This window comes from Panthera leo, chromosome B3, assembly GCF_018350215.1.
Source record: "Panthera leo isolate Ple1 chromosome B3, P.leo_Ple1_pat1.1, whole genome shotgun sequence".
Lineage (NCBI taxonomy): Eukaryota > Metazoa > Chordata > Mammalia > Carnivora > Felidae > Panthera > Panthera leo.
In genome coordinates, this window is record NC_056684.1 from 30,913,366 (window position 1) to 30,934,048 (window position 20,683).

A 20,683-nucleotide genomic window follows, 5' to 3' on the forward strand; every position below is an offset into this window, starting at 1 on the left:
GTAGTTTGAGGGAGATAAGATTCCCAATCTTTTTTCTTAATTTTTTTTTAAATGTTTATTCCATTTTGAGAGACAGAGCATGAGTGGGGGAGGGGCAGAGAGAGAGGGAGACAGAATCTGAAGCAGGCTCCAGGCTCTGAGCTGTCAGCACAGAGCCTGACACAGGGCTTGAACTCCTGAACTGTGAGATCATGACCTGAGCCAAAGTTGGCCACTTAACCAACTGAGCCACGCAGGCGCCCCGAGAGTCCCACTCTTAAAGCCTCTCGTCTCTAGGCACAAGCAGACACGCATATGGAAACACACATCAGAGACCTTGGGGGAGGTGGGCCAGGAAGAAAACCTTCCTAGAGTGACTGAGCTCTTTAGTAGTTTTGAGGCCTCACCACTCAACCCCAACCAGCTCCTAGCTTCCTTTTGTAAAAGAAGGAGCCTCATTAGATGATACTACTACAGACCCTCCAACTCTTAAGGGGCTATTCTTTGATGGACAGTGTGAATTCCTATAGACAAACCATCAGGCCCTTCTCTGGTTGGGTCAGCTCCCACTTGCAGTCCCTAGTTTTAGCTTTTCAAAAGTCTCTTCTTTCAAGCTGCTGCCACTTCCCCGTTTTCTCTCACATCCTTCCCCACTTGGCCCCCAACTTAGAAAGCAGGTCAGGTTTCCCCTGTAATTCCCAGGCCAAGCCCTAGGCCTTAAAGGCTTCTGTGCTGCTCCATGTGGAGCTGACAGGGTGAGTCAGAGTCGAGGAATGAACCGACCAAGGTCCCAGAGTTGTCAGCCGTGGTCTTAGATTTGTCTCAGGCCTTGGTCACTCCCCACAGACCACCATTCTCTTACCAAGGGCAGGAGCTAAAGCTCCTGCCCGGGAGGGAACCTGATTTTCTCTTGGGGAGTATCTGCCCTATGGTTACCATCACAACAGTTGTGACTAGCCAGTGTTGCGGACTGCGCTGCTCTTAACTGACCACAGAGAAGACTGGGTCTTCTCCACAAAAAGAAGGATAGCACTCAGAAATCTGTTGAAGTGTTTACTCTCCCTCCACCCCACCATCACTCTTATAAAAATCTGTATGTTTTAAGCTAAATCTGGCATGCTGCAGTCTTTTTATTTTTTTATTTTTTTAAATCTGAGTAGAGCGGACACATCATGTTACATTAATGTCAGGTGTACAGCATAGTAATTCAACTTCTCCTTAAGTTATGCTGGCATACTGGAGTCTTAAATACCCACGTTTTTTCTGGCTAAGGCCAATGTGGACATAGCTAGCCAGCTACACCAGAATCCCAGCCAGGAGTGTTGGATGGAGATTGGGAGCGGTGATCCCTTTTCAACAGGTCAGGGTAATATGTTCCTGATGGTTGTTAGGGCTAAGATGGAGATGAAAGTAGGAAAGCAAGACAGTGAGAGGCACATAGAAGGTAGTCAAAGAAGGCACAGTACCTCTCCCAACTCCAGGCTCACTTCCTTCCACCCCTAGCCCCACATCAGAACGTGGCTATTTCTCTAAGCTAATGTACTTGTCTAAAGCTTCAAAACTGACCAGGTGCTCAGTTGAGCCTAGGTCAGCCATTTCATCCTGAGGGGTCTGTTGCTTCCTTGACCTTGAATGAATACCTATTCTTTGGTCATCAGCCAATGGACTAATGGAGTCTGACTGACGTTCAGGAGAGATGTTAGGCTGGAGATGCCAATTGGGGACTTAGTCGAGATAAAAGCTAGAGGCCTTGGGGCGCCTGGGTGGCTCAGTCAGTCGAGCATTCAACTCTTGATTTCGGCTCAGGTCATGATCTCAGAGTCATGGGATCAAGCCTTGCATTGAGCCCTGTGTCAGGCTCCATGGTGAGCATGGAGCCTGCTTGAGACTCTCTCCCTCTCTCTCTCTCTCTCCCTCCCCCTCTCCCCTACTCATGCTCTCTCAAATAAAAAAAAAAAAAATGTTAGAGGCCAAGGAAGTGGGTGAGAACAGAGAAGGAGGCGAGCAAGAAGAGAGGAGAGATATTTGGAGTCCCCAACATTAAGGAGAGGATGAAAAGCTTGTGAAAGATTCTGATTAATAGACTGAAGTAACAGAGGACATGGCCAGGCTGTATTCTCACAACCTGGTCAGTTAGGGAGTGGTTAGGATGAATGTACAGGAATCAGAAATGTAGGTGCACGGGTGGTGTTCTCTGGCCAGGTACTGATGGAGAGGCGGTGTGTATGGAAGGTGAGAGTAGAGACTGGTTTTCAGGCTGTCTCCAACCAAAGCAAGGACCACATTTGTCTCTTACATATTAGGGCTCTGAATAAGACTATTCAAACAAAGGAGGAAACTGCTACTTTAATTTTTTTTTTAATGTTTATCTTTATTTTTGAGACAGCATGAGCGGGGGAGAGGCAGACATGGAATCAAAAGCAGGCTTCAGGCTCTGAGCTGTCAGCACAGAGCCCGACGCAGGGCTCGAACTCGTCAACTGTGAGATAGGACCTGAGCCAAAGTCAGACGCTCAACCGACTGAGATACCCAGGCACCCCGGAAACTGCTACTTTAAAAAATAAAATAAAATCACCAAACAAATGACATACAAAAGAAAACATTTTGAAAATGGAAAGCCAGGGGGCCTGGGTGGCTCAAGCAGTTAAGCTTCTGACTCTTGGTTTCAGCTCAGGCCACAACCTCATGGTTCATGAGATCGAGGCCCGCATAGGGCCCGCGTTGGGCTCTGTGCTGGCAGAACAGAGAGCCTGCTTAGGATTTTCTCTCTCCCTCTCTCTGCCCCTCCCCCCTCAAAATAAATAAATAAACTTAAAAAATAAAGTTAAGAGGGAGAAAATGTAAAGTCAGGTTGTACTTACTTCCTAGATTTGGGCTGGAAATGATCCAGAAAGGTATATTAATGCTCAGTGAAAGGCAGTGAGTAGCAATCTTAAAACCCACTAAAAAATTCCAAGCCTCCAAACTACCCAGAAATCAGGAATATGGAATATGTTCAACCTAAGCCAGTTGACTGCCAGGGAAATAGTTTCTTCACACAATGGGATTGTGGGCTCCTTTAGGCCAGTCCTGGGCTCTTCCCTCAGACTGCTGCACCAGGAACTTTGCACATGAATGGCCAAGAGAAGAGGGAGGAGTGAGGAGACAGAGGGGGAAAAAAGTCTGTGCAGTCTTGACTAAATATTTATTTATTTATTTATTTATTTATTTATTTATTTAGTAAGTAATCTCTCTGCCCAATGTAGGGCTTGAACTCACAACCTCAAGATCAAGATTCCCGTGTTCAGCCAGGTGCCCCAGGCATATTTTATTTTTAATCTCACAGCCCACTGAAGTAGGTATTCTTATTCTTAGTTTGCAGATAAGGAAATTGAGAAGATAAATAACTTGTAAAAGACTTCCAGCTAGGAAGTGGCTAAACTGAGATTCTGACCTATAGTTTGAGCTTTTTCCCCTTGAGCCTACATGGCAGTTTGGGTTGGGAGTGGAGAGCAAGTCTCAGACGCCCCTCATCTGGATATTCCCAAACTGGCAGTGGTCTTCTATAGCTAGCAGAGCTTGTCAGCAGGGCACTGGCACTGACATTTTTTTTGGCAGAGTCACTGAAGTGCAGGCCCTAAATGTCTCAATCACCACCTACCACCCTAAAGAACTAAATGAGTCCTTTTTGTGAATGAGGGTGCGTGTGTGTGCACGCGCTTGCGCACACACACGCGTGATGCCCGTGAGACAGGATGTCAGTGGGTGTGACGGTTTTGAGCAGTGGTGTGAGTTAAGGACGCACGTATGTATGTGGTTGGGAGAACTATCTTCCTTCTCTGAGGATAACTTTTTTTTTGGAAAGGGCCAGAAATCATTTAGAACTATCTGGGGACAAAATGCTCTTGGAATTAGGGAGGTAAGGTGGGTGGAACAGCAAGAAGGAGGCTGTTTTTCTCCAGAAGGTTCCAATGTGAATCATGGGCCCTAGTGTGTATAGAGACAGCACATGGGGGAGTGGACAAAGCTCAGGCTTTGGGCCCAGACAGACTCAACTTGGACTAGTCATTCTACTACTGCTCTGAGCCTCAGTTTACTCAAATATAATTACGATAATAATCCCTAACTCACACAAAAGAGGCCTCCTGGGAATCAGAACCTGGCTTCCCAATGTGACTTCTCCAAGGAAGGCCCTCATCCGTATCCATTCACTGTTTTGTCCTGATAGAGTGGGGGTGGGGTGGGGGTGGATGTAACCTTTAATTTAGCTGGTGGGCCAATGTCACCAAATCAAATACTCACTTTCCCAAAGAGTCTGGGACTGGCTCTCCTATGTAGGCATCAGCGTACTGAGTCAGAAACAATAATCCCTGTACTCCTTCTAAGGGGGTCTCCTATGCCTGATTGCTGTGGACACTGGAGGCTCAGAGGTGAATCGGATAGAGTGGCTACCCTCATGGAGCTTTGTCTAGAGAGATCTGTTCGGAGGCGACTGCCACCCGTCTGGTGTACCAAGGAGGGCAGGGAGTGTCAGCAACATCTGTTTCTCTGAGTGGGAGTAACTACTGTGGTTGCAAATGTTCATAAGTAGCTTCATCCACAGAATACCACTTGCTGTTTCAGCTTACAGACAAATACTTGGGCCTTTGGCCTCCACAGAAGCTCAAAACTTTACTAGGTGTATTAAAGCACATTTTATCACCACACTTGATCTTCATAACCGCGCAAGGATTGCTGTTACACTCTTGTGCAGGACAGGGGGCTAACCCACAGATAATAAGAGACTGAGAACCACGTGACTCAACTTCCAGACTAATGTTATTTCAGCTCTACCACTCTGCCTCATCTGTGTCTACAGATGCATTCACACAGTAACTGTTATGCCTTCATCTAGGGTGGAACCTCTTGGGAAATAGAATAGAAATCTGAGATGGGGCTCCAGGCATCAGGGGGTCTCTGTTCTGAATTAGGAAAACTTGGTTCTCACCCTAGGGAACCCCCAGTCTGAGAAGGAACCTCAACCTCCATGGCCCTGCCAGGTGCTAGGCCTCCCACTGAATACACAGTCCTCACGTCCTGGCCTTCCAGCCTCCACGCCCTTTCCTTCAGTGATCTCATCAACCAAGTTACCTCCCAAATTCTAGTCCCCACTTCACCTGGGATGACCACTGCCCTTTCCAAATCAGTATTTCTTCCCATCTGTCCTCTCCCCTTAGTGGCAAGCTTCCCTCCCATCAGAAAACACCCTTCCCTATGGACCCTGAGTGGAGGAAGAGTCCTTTGGGCCTTTCTACTTCAATTTCCATCCCCATTTCACAGGAGGGAAACAGCCCCAAAGGGGAAGAAGTACTTGCCTAAAGACATATAACCAGTCACTGGCCAGGCAAAGCCTAGAACCCAGATTACCCAACCGTTAGCCTCAAACTCTCCCACCTCTTCACACACCAGACCACTAACTCACCCTCACCATCACCATCACCCATATTGAATTAGCCACTCAGGCCCCTTGAATCTCTCTCAAATACACCTCTCCTTTTTTATTCTTTTTGCTTCCTATTGCCACTGCTCTGGTCAAGTCCTCGTTATAGCTCACCTGAGTTATTGGGCAGCCTAACTGGCATCAGGCCCCACTCTGCCCACAGGACTCTAACCCCTTCACATTCTGCACACCCCACATCGGCCACACTAACTTCCTTTCCTTGATGCCTCAGTCAACAGGTCTTTCTTGCTCACTCTGTGTGCTCTGACCCCAGGCTCAGCTCTGTTGAGCAACTTCTGGTTGAAAGTTAGGACAAACACTGCAAATGATTCAGGGAAGGATCCGAGTCAGAGCTTTTGACTTGAGGGCTACTGAAAGTAGGCAAAGCTTTCTGCACTGGGTGGCTGGGAGAGAGAAAAGCAATTTTCCTTTGGCTCCATCACCTATGCATCCCACCAGAAGATGTACCTCTGGTCTCCAAACCCAGTATTAATGACAGCCTTTGTGCTCTGCCTTCACTGCCTACAGGCACCTCTCACTCAACTATTCTCAGCCCCTGTCTAGCTACTGGGATGGTGACCATCTTAAACCATAGTTCTGGGCCTACAGTCTGGGACTGTGCTGCTTGGACATTGTGTTGTGCAAGTCTAAGAATTTTAACCAGGTATTAAAGTCTTCTGCTGTTTGCTTCCATCTTTCCAACCATGATTTTCACAACTACAGCCACACTCAAAGATCCTTAATAATGCCCTTTTTGCCCTTTGCTGAAAATTACCTGCCCCTTCACTTCTGCCTGATGAAAGCGCTAAGACCCTACGTGAGTGCCATCTCCTCCATGAAGACTGTCCCAGTTTTCCTCAACTGGATCAATCTCTCTGCTCTGAGTTCTTATAAATGTCTATTTATACATACATTTCTGCCTTGCCTTGCCTTACTTAGCTCTTGCCATAGCATCAACCTAGTAGCCTAGGTCTACTCTTGAAGGGTGTAGAGTGAGCATCTCATCCAGCCTCTGTAATTGCACTCAGAAGCAGATGCAGTATGAATGTGTCTGCCTCGCCCACGGTAGGTGCTCAGAGAAGCGCCTGTTGCCTGAACGCCGGACTTCCTGCTTACACCATTCATTTTTAGGCAGCCGCCTAACAGAATGGGCCGGACAAGGTTAGGTTGCACAGCCAGGGGAGTCGGGGGACCTTCCAGCCAGTCGCTAGGGTGTCCCTACCAACCTCCCCCTACCCAGCTCCAAATGGGGTGTGAGTGTGAAGGAAGTGGGGCCGGGTAGCTCCGCTAGCTCCTCCTCCTAGTCCACCCTGCGGATCTCTGAGTCTCAGGTCCCCTTCCAGTCCTAGGGTCTCAAACTCGAAGTGGCGGTACCGGAGAGATAGGGGTCTCTGCCACGGATGCGCTTCGCACTCGCGGGTAGTTTAATTTATTTATTTATGTGTTTTTGGAGGGAGGGAGCGTTCAATGAAGGGGAAGAGGTGGAGCGAGGGGAGGAGGCGTGCCCAGGCTGACTGACGCTAGTGCTGGGGAGCCAATGGCCCGTGGGGGGCGTTCCCCCCCATTCAGGACTCCTCGCCTGGCTCGGAAGGTATGTTAAACAGCTGCTTTTAATTTGGTCTCCCCAATCTCAGGCGTTTGGGGGGCTAGCTCGTTGGCCTGTCGCTCTGGCCGGTCCGCCACGGTGCGGGCGCCGCGGGCCCCGGGACGGAGCTAGGGGAGGTTCGGAGTCCGGCGGCCGAGGGAGGCTCGGGGCAGGCCAGGAAGGAGAGCTCTTGGCGCCGCCCGCTCACCAGTGTGTGTGTTTCCAAGCCGGGCCGGATTCGTGGGGAGGGGGTCGGCCAGGCCTGGGGTCGCCAGTGCGCCGGCCGTGCTGCCTAGTTTATTTCACCGAGCAGTCGGTTTCGGTAGGTTTCGGCGGCGGACTGGGTAAAGGGGCGGGCAGGGGGAGATTTCCCCCCACCTCGCTCCTGGAATGCCTTAAAAAAACATATTGTAAAGAAGAAAATAGGGGATATTCCGTACACCGATGGGAACTGAGCCCGGGCTGCGGCGCGCGGGCTCGGCAGGGGGCGGCGGCCTGAGCCCGGCGGGCCAGGCCCACTGAGCCCGCGGCGCCGGGAGTTGGTCGAGAGCTGGAGTTAGCGAGCGAGCCGGAGCCCGCGGCTTTCCCCGCTAACCATGCTGGGCGAGGGCGGCAGCCGCGGGGAGGGTTTTGTTTCGGTCCGCAAACTTGTAGGAGGGGGCGGTGGGCGCGATTCGGAAAGGCGCGGGCGCCGTGGGCCGCGGTTGTTATGGACTCTGGGGGCGGGGGCAACGCCGGACTTGCGGGAGGGGCGGCCGGGGGAGGAGGCCACCGGAAAGAGCCCCTGGCGCCTGGGCACTAGCCTCGCGTGTCGGTCTGTGTTCTCCGAACTCCCGGGCCGTGGCAGTAGAGCCAGCATTCGGCGCCGGAACCCACCAGGCCGCGAGCCCGCGCGGAACTCGGCCCGGGGGTGTGGAAAACCTCCAGGAACTCGGCGGCGGCTTCGACCCGCGGCCCCAGCTGATCCCCTTGCAAACATGGAGCTGCCTCCTTCCCCGCCCACCCCAAGGCGGTGGCGGCTCCCTTCCCCTCCCCCGGCCGTGCCGCTCGCCCGCGGATGGTGCGGGGGCGGGGGCGCGGGCGTGTGAGCGCGCCCACGAGGGGGTGGCCTGAAAGGGGCAGTGAAGGTCGGAAACTGGGAAAACAGTCTCCACGCTCGGAATCGGGAAAAGGAAATGCATCAGCGGGCGGGGAGGGGCGCGGGGGGCGCGCCTGTCAGCCGGGATGGCGGCCGCGGGCTGGAAGGCGGGGCGCCGGCGCTAACCGCCGGGGTCGGGCGGGGCGCAGCCGGGAGAGGAGGTGCCGGGGCCCGAGCCCACGGAGCGCCGGGCTGCCCCTGCCTCCACTCCTTGGCCTAGCCTGTTTACTATCTACTCCAGCCGCCGCTTGTGCAACCCGCCTGGAGGGGAGCTGAGGGGCGGGGCCTTTCCCTCTCTCTTCCACCCACCTCGGGCTCCTCCAGAGGGCCCGCCTTCTCTTGTCTTCCACTGGCTGGGCGAGACTCCCTTTTTGCCTTCTCGGTTCTCGACTGGATGACATTCTCTTGAGCTCCGCCTATCGGAGGCCGGGCTGGAGTTTAAGTTGCTAGGATTTTTTTCCGTGAAGGGCGGAGGGAGGATTCCTGCGGCTTACGTGAGGCGCAAGGTCCCACCCCCACTCCTGATTGGTGAGACGGATAGTCCCGCCCCCTCCGGCAGGGTGAGCTAGGAGAGGGGGGAAGTCCACCCTCTGTTCTCCGCCCCCTCCCCTAGCCTGTGTGCGCGCTCGGCACATGTGTGAGTCCCGCCTTGCTCCTTCGAACTGTCCTCCCGCCCGGAAGTCCCGGGTTTGGAGTCCTTGGCAAGGGGCGGGGGGGGGGGGGGGGGTGAGGAGGGCGGAGAAGGCACACAATGATTTCTCTAAAGCTGGAGATCTGGTAGCTTTGCGATGAAGTTGGTTTGACAGCATGAGTGGATTTGGAGGGCCCCGGCTCCAGGGGTTCAGCAGAGGCTAGAAAGAGGGGTAGGATCTGGCCTTCCTGGCCAAATACTAAGTTCTGACCCTGCGGCTTGGCTATTCCCGCGCCTCTTGATTTCCCGGAGATCGCTCTGAGCTTAAGCTTGAGAACGCCGCGGACACTGGCAGCCTGTCCTTAGTTGGCTTTATGTAAAACTCTGAGCAACCTAAGATTGGCCTGGATGCCTTTAGGCAAGATCCAGGGCGGTTCATCTCCTGTTGACAAAGAAGTCGGGGGTGGCCCAATCCTCCTTAGATTCGAAGTGGTTCTTGAGGTGCAGATGGGAGCGTCGTGTGGCACCCAGTTCCAAGGAGCAGGGGACGGCCGTAGAGTGAAAGGTAACCCTCGAAAGTTCTGTAAAAGTGCCGCTTCTTCCTAACCTCCTAGAGGTTTGGCCCGAGGGTCGCTTCAGTTGGTGTGACTTGTTTTTAGAGCTCCGACCTGCTACAGGGCTTGGATCTCATCTGTTAGTTACTCATGGAGTTCCCAGTTTACTGCCTTGTCCTTGCGATTCGAAGCCATCCTTGGAGTCAGGCCCACCTGTTGCCAGCGATGGTTTCTTTGCCATCTCCACTGGGTTGCGGAGGGAGGACAAGATAGGACCTGGGAATGGGTTCCCAGGGGCCTGCCACTTGGGGACTGACACGGCTCTCTTGGGGGAGTAGCCTTTTTTGCTAGAGAGCGGGAAAACTCTAGTCCCGCCCCCTCCTTTCCTGGCGCTCCTTGAGCGCCCCCCAAAGCAGGTCCAGCGACCGTTCTCCGCCCGATTTTGGTAAAATAAATAAAAGCAAGTTAGACGTTGCAAGCACCTTGTGTTTGAAGCATTATAATGTACACAGAGACGGCCTAGGAACTTCCATTAATCCTCGTTGGCCAAAGGAGTAAGGTGAACAGTCGTTCTTATCTTTTGTCACTAACTCTGGAATTTTTATTCTTTCTATGAAGTGTGGAGTGAAGGTTCATTTATGTCGTGGGCTGTTTGGTCTCCTTCAGTTCGAGTCCGAATGTGCCTACAAGATCTACCCCGGAGATCGCAAATGCCTTACACCTCACGCTCCGCCTTCCGGAGGCTTGCCAGGGCGGTGGCTGTTAGGGCCCTGCCTTCATTTTGATTATCCCCGCCCTCTTAGAACTGCATACTGAAGTTTAGGGATTGTCGGTGTTAGAAGTGTGCAGCCACCCCAACTGCGGGCTGGCAACCACTGGGGCGATTTTTTGGCTTTGGTCTCCAGCGCTTAATTCTGTACTAACTGAAAGCTGTACGGATCCGGTTGCTCCGGATATTTGTGTTTACAAGGAGGCAGCGTGCGGAAATGTAAATTGTAAAGAAAGAATTCGATACGATGAGGTTCTTTCTTTCTCTCTCTTTTTTTTTTTTTTTTTTGGTAAGGGGGTCCTCCACGGTGGTAGTGCTGCTGCCTCTCCCTTTCAAGTCCCAGGGCATGGGATCCCGGCCGCTGAGCTCCGCGCCCCCTCCTGTTTCGGGCCCTGGAACTCTCTGCACTTCAGTCTCTAGTGTAAACATTCCACAAAAGGACTGCTAAGGTTCAGCCTCCTAGCGCGGGGCGGAGTCAACTCCTTCCTAGACGGACGTCCTGGCCAATGGAGGCTGCTACCGGCGCCGAGATATCCAATCGGATAGCTGGGGGCGGGGCCTGTCTCACTTACGGACATTTTACCCCACATCGGTTACTTACCTTCCTGGGGCAGCGAGAGAGCGAGGGGTAGCCTTCCAATGCGATGACCGGCGAGGGCGGGAGCCGACTTGTTGGGCCTGTGGCTGAGCCCGCACGGGGCGGGATGTGTGGAGTCCTCCAATGAGACGTGAAGAGCTCCCCTGCTTCCTCCAATAGTGTTGAGGCTTGGGGGTGGGATTCAGCAATTCGTCTCCAATAGGCGGGGTTGAGTTAGGGAAGCTCCCCGCCAATAGGGGCGTGGAGAAGGTGAGCGGCTCCCCCCCCACACCCAGCAGAGGGGGAAGGGGCGGGCAGCCGGCAAGCAGGGTGCTGGGATTGGTTAAGTCTTTGACGGGCGGATAATGCGGCCTGTGGTGGAGCGAAGTTGAGTCTTCCCTCTGCGGGGCGGGCCGGGGGAGTGGGCGGGATTTCCCGGGTAACAGAGAAGCGGCCGCGGCGGTAGAGGCGGCGGAGACGGTTTCTCCATCTTTCCCCCCCTCCCCTTCCCCCCTCGGAGTTTCCCTCCCTCCCTCCCTCCCTCCTTCCCAGTCTGGGCACCGGGGCCTGTGACCGTTTCGTTAGCGGAGAGGAGGCTGCCAGTCCGCTTCGGCGGGCCTGTGCCCTGCTCCGTTCTCGGGGCCTCCCTGCTGAGCCCAAGGCTCACGCCGAGAGGGACACGCAGTGAGGAGCGGCCGAAGCAGCTTTGCGGTGAGAGCACGCCGGGCCGGGGTCGGGGCGGGGAGCCTAGTGGCGGGTAACACCGGACTCGAGGGTGTGTATTTTTAGGGGGGGGCTGACCTCCTCGGCTTCCCGTAGAGCAGGCGGGCGGGAGGTGTGTGGATGTGTGAGGGGGGTGGGGGGCGGAGCGGGGTAGATCTTCGTGCGGGAGGGGGAGGAGAGCGTAGTCCCGGTGCGCGCGGAGGGGGCGGGCTCTCGCGCCGCCGCTCAGGGGCGGGGCAGGCGCGCGCGTGCGATTGTGGAGAAAGGGGCGGGGCCGGCCCTGGCTAAGTGCTGTTTGCGGTCGACCACCCCGCCTGTCCTCCCGAGGTGGGCGGGGCCTCGGCTGGGCAGCCGCGCTCTGGCTTGCTGGGGTTGGGGGACGGGCAAGGGGTCTCCCGCGTGTGGCTTCGGGGCGCGGCAGGGAGGGGCGTGAAGTCCGCTTTCCTCCGCCTTCTCGGGATCCGGTTGGCCGGAGGGGCCGTACAGAGCCGTGATGCCACTCCTCCTGGCCGTCTCCCCCTCCCCCCGGTTTCCGCCTCCTTGGCAAATGAGGCGGGGTTCGGGAAAGCCCGCTGTCCGGTCGGGCTGGGAGTCGCGGCGCCCAGATTTGCCCCGCCCTACGTCTCCGTGGGGTGGGAGGGGCTCCCGCCGACTCTGAGCTGCGGAGGTGTCAGGACTTACTCTTGTGGCTCGGCCATGCCTTTTGCCTAGGGCAGAAGGGCCTGTGCCAGAGCTGTTGTCTCTGCTTAGTTCCATGCAGCATAGATGGCATCATGCAGCCTTGGAGGGTGGGAGCATGGTCACCGCCACTCCCCCCAGATTGTAATTATTGGGGCGCGGTGCTCAAGGTCCTTTCGTTGGAGTCTGCGGTGGAGTGGCTGCTCTTGCTGTGACCGTGCTTCCTCAGCGGTGATGGTGGGGGGAGGGGCGGAGAGTTAGCAGAGACTAGAAATGTGGCCGGGGACAACCTTTCTTGGGAGTTCCCTTGAATGTTCAGTTACTGTGGCTGTACGGGGCGGGGTTTCCTTGGAGCCAATAGGGTGGTGGGTAGTTAGACTTGGCCACTGTTTAGGTGCCTTAGGACTTCAAACCGAGTTAGCCAGAAGTCTTAACAAGGCTGAAATTTAGAAAAGGGAGGGTTGGGTTTACATTTTACTATTTAAAATGACCTGTTTATAAAAGATAGTAATCTTAAAAAACCCTCAGACTGAATAAAATACTCTGATTTCTTCGATTCTTGCATTTTTGAATGTTTTCATTGTACAGATGGTTCTGCTATGTAAACTTAATTTCACAAAGAAATAAGTTGCAATTTAGGTAACTATAGGTGTTCTTAAAAAATCTCTTCTGGTTTTAATGCAATTCTGTTAGAACATCTAGATCACTTTCTGTTTATATTCTATAAAATACAGTGCTCTTGCCCTGTTTTATTACAGAGAGGGTGTAGTCGAGGACTAGTGTAGCTTTGTGTATGTGACTTTGGTAGCAGTGCTCTCCGACCTGTATTGGGGAGTTGCCCTAGGGCATTTCATTTTTAATGAACTATTTTAATTTTACATTAAGTTTTTGCTCTGACTTGGTACATTCTCTTTTCTTAAGAGAAATTACTTACGTATTTTTTATATTTTTCATGAGAAAATAAAAATGGAAGGAATATGTATTTATGGACTAATATCTGAGCAAGCCCTCTGGCTGATAATCTGAATTGAAGTTAAACTTTGGATTTGTGCTTTGCTCATTTGGGGCTGAGAGCTTGGCCCTGTGCTATACGCATGTGAAGAGAGTCTCAATATCTGTTAAGGCAGTAGCAATGGCAAAGGTAGCTTTTCCATTTGAGTAATGGTGACTGTATTAGAATTGCTGTGGAGACAAAAAAACCTGGGTGTTTTTTTCTGGTGCATAAACTGACAAAGATATGGAAGGCAGTGGAGAATTTACCATGGAGGAAGGTTTGGTCAACATAGTTGTTTCCACCATTTGTGATGTTGTCTGTTGGGAAACATGGGAGACCTAATTCATGCCTTTAAAGAATATGTTGTCTGTTGGTGCACCAGGATCAGAAGTCCCACGATGACTGTAAGGATTCAAGTAAGAACCTGGGTATACTATGTATGTTAGGAAAGTTTTCGTAAATGCTTCTTATCTCTTCAAATATCTGAGATATATGTGTGTGTGTGTGTGTGTGTGTGTGTGTGTGTGTGTATATAATCTCCACACCCTATAGGTTTGCCAGAGTTAAAGACCCCAGATAGATTGTTGGCATTTTGTAATTAAGAAGATTTCACCTAAAGAGTAAGATTTTTTTTTTCTTTTTTTTTAAGGAAAGAGGTATGTCGTAATTTGATGAGATTCCTGGCAAAACATAGTCCTGTTGACATCTTCAGCGCAAACGATAACTGGAGATCTTTGCAAAGCAGATGTTAATGGCTGTGAATTTTAGTCGGAATTAAAAGATTATGTCCATGGCGTTCAGTAATCTAGTGAAGTGCTTTAAAAGGCTTTCTCACTCTTCTGAATAATGCCATTATTAAGAGTTTGTTAAGCTTTACTTTCTGTCGATTCTTCTAAAAATGAAAGTTAACATGCTTTTTAAAACTATATCTTCTGTCTCCTTGAGTTATAACTTTCATTTATTGAGCCCTTATTATGTCCCAGGTGCGGAGTTGGGTACTGTTCATTTATTAATCCACTTACTCTTCATAACCCTGTCTAGTGGGTACTATGAAATCCATGTTTTAAAGATCCAGAAACAGTGACACAGAGAGTAAGTAGCTACACTAGGGTGTGAATCCTGGTGTTCTGGTTCCAGAGTCCATGTTCTTAACTCTGTGTCTCATCTAAGGATAGTAAACAGAAGGAGCAGTGTGCTTTTAAAAACAATTGTGGTAAAATATATATAACAAAACTTACCATTTTAACCATTATTATTTATTTATTTTACTTTTTTTAAATATTTATTTTTGAGAGAGCACAATTGGGAGAGGGGCAGAAGCGGGGAGGGACAAAGATCTGAAGTGGGCTCTGCACTGACAGCAGTGAGCCCTGTGTGGGGCTCGAACTGATGACCTGTGAGAACATGACCTGAGCCGAAGTCAGACGCTCGAACAACTGAGCCACCCAGGTGCCCCCATTTTAACTATTTTTAAGTGTACAATTCAGTGGCATTCAGTACACTCGCTTTGTTGTGCAGCCATTGCCACCATCTGTCTCCAGAACTTTTTCATCTTTCCAAACTGAAACTCTACCCATTAAACAACAGGCCCTTTAAATCTCTACCCAGCCCCTAGCAACAACCTGTGTGTTTGACTTCTCTCGGTATCTTATGTAAGTGGAATCATGCCATATTTGTCCTTTTGTGTCTGGCTTATTTAACTTAGAATGATGTCTTCAGGGTTCATTCATGTTGCAGCATGTGTCAGACTTACTTTCCTTTTTAATGGTGTGTAATATTCCATTACATGTATGTATCTTTTGTTTTATTCATGTGTCCGTGGACATTTGGGTTGTTTCCACCTACTGGCTATTGTGAATAATGCTGCGATGAACATGGGAGTATAAATATCTCTCCAAGTACCTGCTTTGAATTCTTTTGGATATATACCCAGAAATGGAATTACTAGATCATATGGTAATTCTGTGTTTAATTTTTTGAGGAATGAGCAGTGTGCTTTTTCCCTCAACAGGGAAAAAATTGGGACTCAGATTCTAAAGGGAAATAGAGCCAACACCTGTTTATTGACCACCTTCTTAAACAGCTCTGGGCTGACACAGGAAGAGTTTGTCCCGGAAAAGTTTATGTTCTTAGAAGGAAAGGCAAATATACACATGGTAAATTTTACTACATATTAGTTTAGGTTGAGTGCCATAAGAGTCAAGTACAAAGAGCTGAAAGGAATTCAGAGGAGGGAGAGCCTGCCTTAGGGGTGGAGGAAGAGAGGACACTGAATGAGCAACAGGAGGGTGAAGTCTGAAATCATAGATCCAGTTGAAGTGGTTGTTGAATGAATGGCCTTAGACATCTCAAAGTACTCCCAGAAAGTGCTTTGGGGGTGTTAGAAGGGGTGGCATTATGTTGAAATCAGCACATGAATTGTAGTCTCTTCCAGAGTTTGTGAATCCTGTTCTCTTCGGTTTGCAGACCTGATTGCTTCTGCTGCTTTGGAAGGTATTTAAGAATGATAGTGAAGAAATTATGGACTTGGCACATATGTTACTGCTACCCTGTCAAGCTCAAGATATATTAATATGGTCAACTGTTGTTTCCTAATACTTTTCCTTCACATGTCTTCTTGTTTCTACTTCAATAAGTGAGTAGTAGAAGTAATGTCTTAAGGATTTTTATCTTGTTACAGATTTAGTAAATAATTCTGGATGTTTGTCTTTTGTTGAGGATAAGATTAGCCAACAGCATACTTGGGTAGTCTGTCATTCTGTCATTTATTATGTCTATTCTTTTCTAGTATTTCAAGGAATTTTGTTTTCATGCCATATTTTTTCCCTCCCTTCCTTCCTTCCTTCCTTCCTTCCTTCCTTCCTTCCTTCCTTTTTCTTTCTTTCTTTCTTTCTTTCTTTCTTTCTTTCTTTCTTTCTTTCTTTCTTTCTTTCTTTCTTTCTTTCTTTCTTAAGAGAGAGTGTGTGTGCATAAGTGGAGGAGAGGGGCAGAGAGAGAGGGAAGGAGAGAGAATCCCAAGCAGGCTCCATACTCAGCACGGAGCCCAGTGCACACAGCTCAGTTCCACGACCCTGGGACCATGATCCCAGCCGAAATCAAGGGTCCAAGAGTCCGATCGATGCTCAAATGACTGAGCCACCCAGTTGGCCCTCTTTTTAAATATGAATTCTAATTATCTTTAGAAAATTAACCTGTCTTTTTTTTCTTTTTAAATGTTTATTTATTTTTGAGAGGCGGAGGAGGGGCGCAGAGAGACGGGGACAGAATCCCAAGCAGGTGCTGTGCTGTCACCACAGAGCCCAATGTGGGGCTCAAACTCATGAACTGTGAGATCATGACCTGAGCTAAGATCAAGAGTTGGCATTTAACCGACTGCGCCACCCAGGTGCCCCAACAGGTACCTGTCTTGTCTTTTAACAAGACATTAAAAATACCAAAAAACCTTGGCTTCCTTTAATTTTGTAATTTTCTTTTTGGTCCTTTTTCTCCAAAAGACGTACCTAGTGAGATTCATCGGCATTCATAACCAAGCGCATAGAGGTTTTTGTTCTTAAACATTTGTGGGCAACTGGCTTTCCTCAGCGAGAGCTGCGCCAATAACAGTCCATCTAGACTGGAACTTAACTTTTTGTGGTGGCCTCAGTGCCTAGGATAAGATTGGCACACAGTTGGTGATAAAAAGTATACAAACTGAACTCTAATTGCATTTTAAAGTTTGTTAACTAGAGGCTACTTCTGTTTAGTTGCAATTGGCTTCAAAGTTAGGCATTTATTAGTAGCAGTTTCTAAGGCAAACCTCTCTTTTTTGCCCCTCCCTTCTTTTGCTTTCCTGTTACCCACGCCTTTCTGTCTTGTGTGTCTGCATGTTATTTGTGCTTAGAGCATCATGGCTGAGGGCACTTCTTCCGTCCTCCAGGGCGAGGCTTGCTGACTTGTGGGCTATTGAAGGATATACAGGCCCATAATCCCTAATCTGCAGCTGTGAAATGCAAGAATTTTTGTTTTGGTTTTTGATAAATTTGGTTCCACAACTAAATAAACTTGGTTCCACAACTAATTAAGGGCCACAACCTGGTTTTAGGGTGTCGTACTTGGTGCAGAAATCTGAATGCACTTAATTAAGGAGAATTACCTTCCTAAAATCCAAACCATGCTGGTACCTCCCAAATTTCTTTAACTGGGGACCTCTCCCCTGTACTATAGATAACCATAACCAGCGGCCCACTTCATATTTCCTCTTGGATATTTAATAGGCATCGCGACTTCTCTTTCTCTGTCTTTTTCATATCTGGTCTTCAACAAATCCCCCTATTTGCTCTGTATTGATCATGTAACGCCACCACCACTACCACCCTACTCCCAACTATGGCAGTGAATGCAACTACATCTCTAGCTTGAATTATTTCAGTTACCTTAATTGTTCTCTCTTGCTTAGTTATTGCCTCTCTTCAGTCTGGTCTTAGCACAGCAATCCAAGTGAGTCTTTTATTTATTTACTTTTTAAAGTTTATTTATTTATTTTTTTTTTTTTGAGAGAGAATGTAAGCAGCGGGGGGGGGGGGGGGGGAGAGGGGGAGAGAGAGAGAGAGAGAGAGAGAGAGAATATCCCAAGGAGGCTCCGTACTGTCAGCTCAGAGTCGGACTGGGGGCTCGAAATAATGAACCGTGAGATCATGACCTGAGTGGAAGAGTTGGACACTTAACCAACTGAGCCACACAGGTGCTCCCCAAGTGAGTCTTTAAAACTTCTTTTAACTCAGACCATGTCATTTTTCTGCTTCAAAGCCACCAATGGCTTCCCAGTTCAGTCTGATTATTAAGCTCGAGTCCTTATGACCTCTGAGAACAAATACATATGCTCCCTACCTACTGTCCTCCCCACTGCCCATTACCTCTCTGATTCATTTGCTACCAGTCTATCTTTCCTCCATTCTGCTCCAGTTACACAGCCTTTTTGCTGTTCTTGGAAACTATCAAGCACATGTATGCATCAGGGTCTTTGCATTTCCTGTTCCTTCCACATACAATGCTTCCTCGCTGATTTCTACATGGCTAGGTCTTCACTTCCTTTACTCAAAAGTTACCTTATCAGTGAGGTATTCTTTGGTCATTTGTATGTAAAATTTCAAAAACCCTTCTCTTCTTTTTCTTCTTAGTGCTTGCCACTGTCTAGTGTTCTGAGCACTTGGTATATTGTCTTTTCTGCCACTAAAATATAAATTTTGTGAGGGAGGAGATTTTTGTTTGGTTTACTGCTATATCCCCAGCCTCTAGAGCAACACCTGACACATAGTATGTACTCCAGTATTAGAGGGTGCATGCATGAATGAATGAGTGAATGATTTGATTTCCGCCATAGACAAGACCGTATGCTACGCACAGTGGAGGATACAAAGCTGGTTAAAGGTGTATATGTGCCCGTGCTTTTGTGGGGGCATACCTATAGCTAATAGGATAAAGGAAGGATGAGGTAAGTGACACATCTACCTATCCCTACTTATCCCTTTAACTGTCTCCAGTCCTATGCTTTACATTGCTTCCTTTTTTTTTTTTTAATGTTTATTTGTTTTTGAGAAGGAGAGAGAGCACAAGGGGCAGAGAGAGAGGGAGGCACAGAATCTGAAACAGGCTCTAAGCTGTTATTAGCACAGAGCCCGACGTGGGGCCCGAACCCATGAACCATGAGAATATGATCTGAGCCACAGTTGGACACTTAACCAGTTGAGCCACCCAGGTGCCCCTGCAATGCTTTCTTTAGCTAGTTACCTTCTGTTAAACTCAGTCTGTTGTTTTATACCATTCTCAGGTAATTTATACAAAACTTGTCACATAAACTAAATGTGTCCTTTAGAACAGAGACACAGGATGATTTCCTTCTTTCATATTCTACTACTGTTAATGCTTAAATTTTTTTAAACTTTTTATTTTGAAATAATTTTAGACTTCAAAAGAAGTTGCAAAAGTAATACAAAGAATTGTCGTATAGGGGTGCCTTGGTGGCTCAGCCCATTAAGTATCCAACTTTGGTTCAGGTCATGATGTCACAGCTTTGGAGTTTGAGCCCCACGTTGGGCTCTGTGCTGACAGCTCAGCTCCTGGACTCTGCTTCAGATTCTGTCTCCATCTCTCTCTGCCCTTCCCCTGCTCATTCTCATTCTCTCTCTCTCTCAAAAATAAATAAGCACTTAAAAAAAAAAAAAAAGTTGTTATGTAGGGTTCATCCAGATCTCCCTAATGCATCTTACAAAACTAATACGGTGAGCTAGATCAAAAAGTTAACATTGATGCAGTTTTTAATACATTTTGAGTTGAACTAAAGTTTCCTGGTCATTTTTTGCCTACAGAATCTGTCTGTCTCTCTCTCTCTCTCTCAAAAATAAAAGAAACATTAAAAAAACATTAAAAATATGTATTTATATTTGGGAGAGAGACAGAGTGCAAGTGGTGGGCGGGGGGGGGGGCGGGGGGGGCAGAGAGAGAGGGAGACACAGAATCCGAAACAGGCTCCAGGCTCTGGGCTGTCAGCACAGAGCCCAACATGGGGCTTGAATTCACAAACCATGAGATAATGACCTGAGCCGAAGTCAGATGCTTAACCAACGTAGCTACCCAGGTGCCCCTTTGAGTTTCTTTTTGAGCAGTGCTAACTGCTTGTAAAGATTTATATTTCATGACTTTTATTCTTTATTATATAGGTCTTTAAAAGAAGAAAGAGAGGGGCACCTGGGTGGCTCAGTTGGTTGGGCATCCAGCTTCAGCTCAGGTCATGGTCTCATGGTTCCTGGTTTGTGTTGAGCTTTGTGCTGACAGCTCAGAGCCTGGAACCTGCTTCAGATTCTGTGTCTCCCTCTCTCTCTGCCCCTCCCTGTTAATGCTCTGTCTCTCTCTCCAAAAGTGAATAAACATCAACATAAGCAAACAAACAGAATTTACTTACTTTCTTTTTAATGTAATAAACTCATTTTAGCTATTACCATTTATAATTCCGACCTATATTATGGGATCTTAATGATCTTCATTTTTCTATAGCTTGAAACATTTTGGTATTACATCATCTTAGGAAGTATTTCATCATTGCTCATCAGATATTCCTAACTATGCTTAAAAAGACTAAGGGGCGCCTGGGTGGCTCAGTCAGTTGGGCCTCTGACTTCAGCTCGGGTCATGATCTTGACCTCTGAGTTCGAGCCCCATGTCAGGCTCTGTGCTAACAGCTCAGAGCCTGGAGCCTGCTTTGGATTCTGTGTCTCTCTGCCTCTCGTTCTCTCTCTCTCTCTCTCAAAAATAAATAAACCTTAAAAGTTAAAAAAAAAAAGATTAAAATGATAAGAAAAGGGAAGACTGATAGCATTGCCTAGAAAGATAATGCAGTGGTAAAATAAATCATCACTATTACACTTCAGTTTTCTTACTGCTCTGCCTGAAGCATTACAGCATCAAGAAAGTCTACAAGAATTGGGAGATGCCATCTTAAACATTCTGTAAGATGTTAGCATTTGGAGAATCTGAGTGAAGGATATACGACCATTTCTTATACTATTTTACAACTTTTTAAAGCTTTTGGTAAATATATTTGGTAGTCCAGAATTTTTTCCCC

At 48.7% G+C, this 20,683-nt stretch overlaps 1 protein-coding gene and 1 long non-coding RNA gene across 2 annotated transcripts in view; one reads left to right on the forward strand and one right to left on the reverse strand.

Moving 5' to 3' along the window:
• Positions 1-9,781: 9,781 nt before the first annotated feature.
• Positions 9,782-11,553, reverse strand: LOC122221778. Its single transcript, XR_006203429.1, has 3 exons — positions 11,493-11,553; positions 10,716-10,879; positions 9,782-10,530 (listed from the first exon to the last, which is right to left on the reverse strand). It is a non-coding gene; the product is annotated as an uncharacterized LOC122221778 (long non-coding RNA).
• SIN3A (SIN3 transcription regulator family member A) overlaps positions 10,941-20,683 on the forward strand; it is a 70,545-nt gene continuing 60,802 nt past the window's right edge. The window contains exon 1 of the mRNA XM_042941369.1: positions 10,941-11,402. The gene's annotated coding sequence lies outside the window, so the exon portion shown is untranslated. The remainder of the gene's footprint in view (positions 11,403-20,683) is intronic.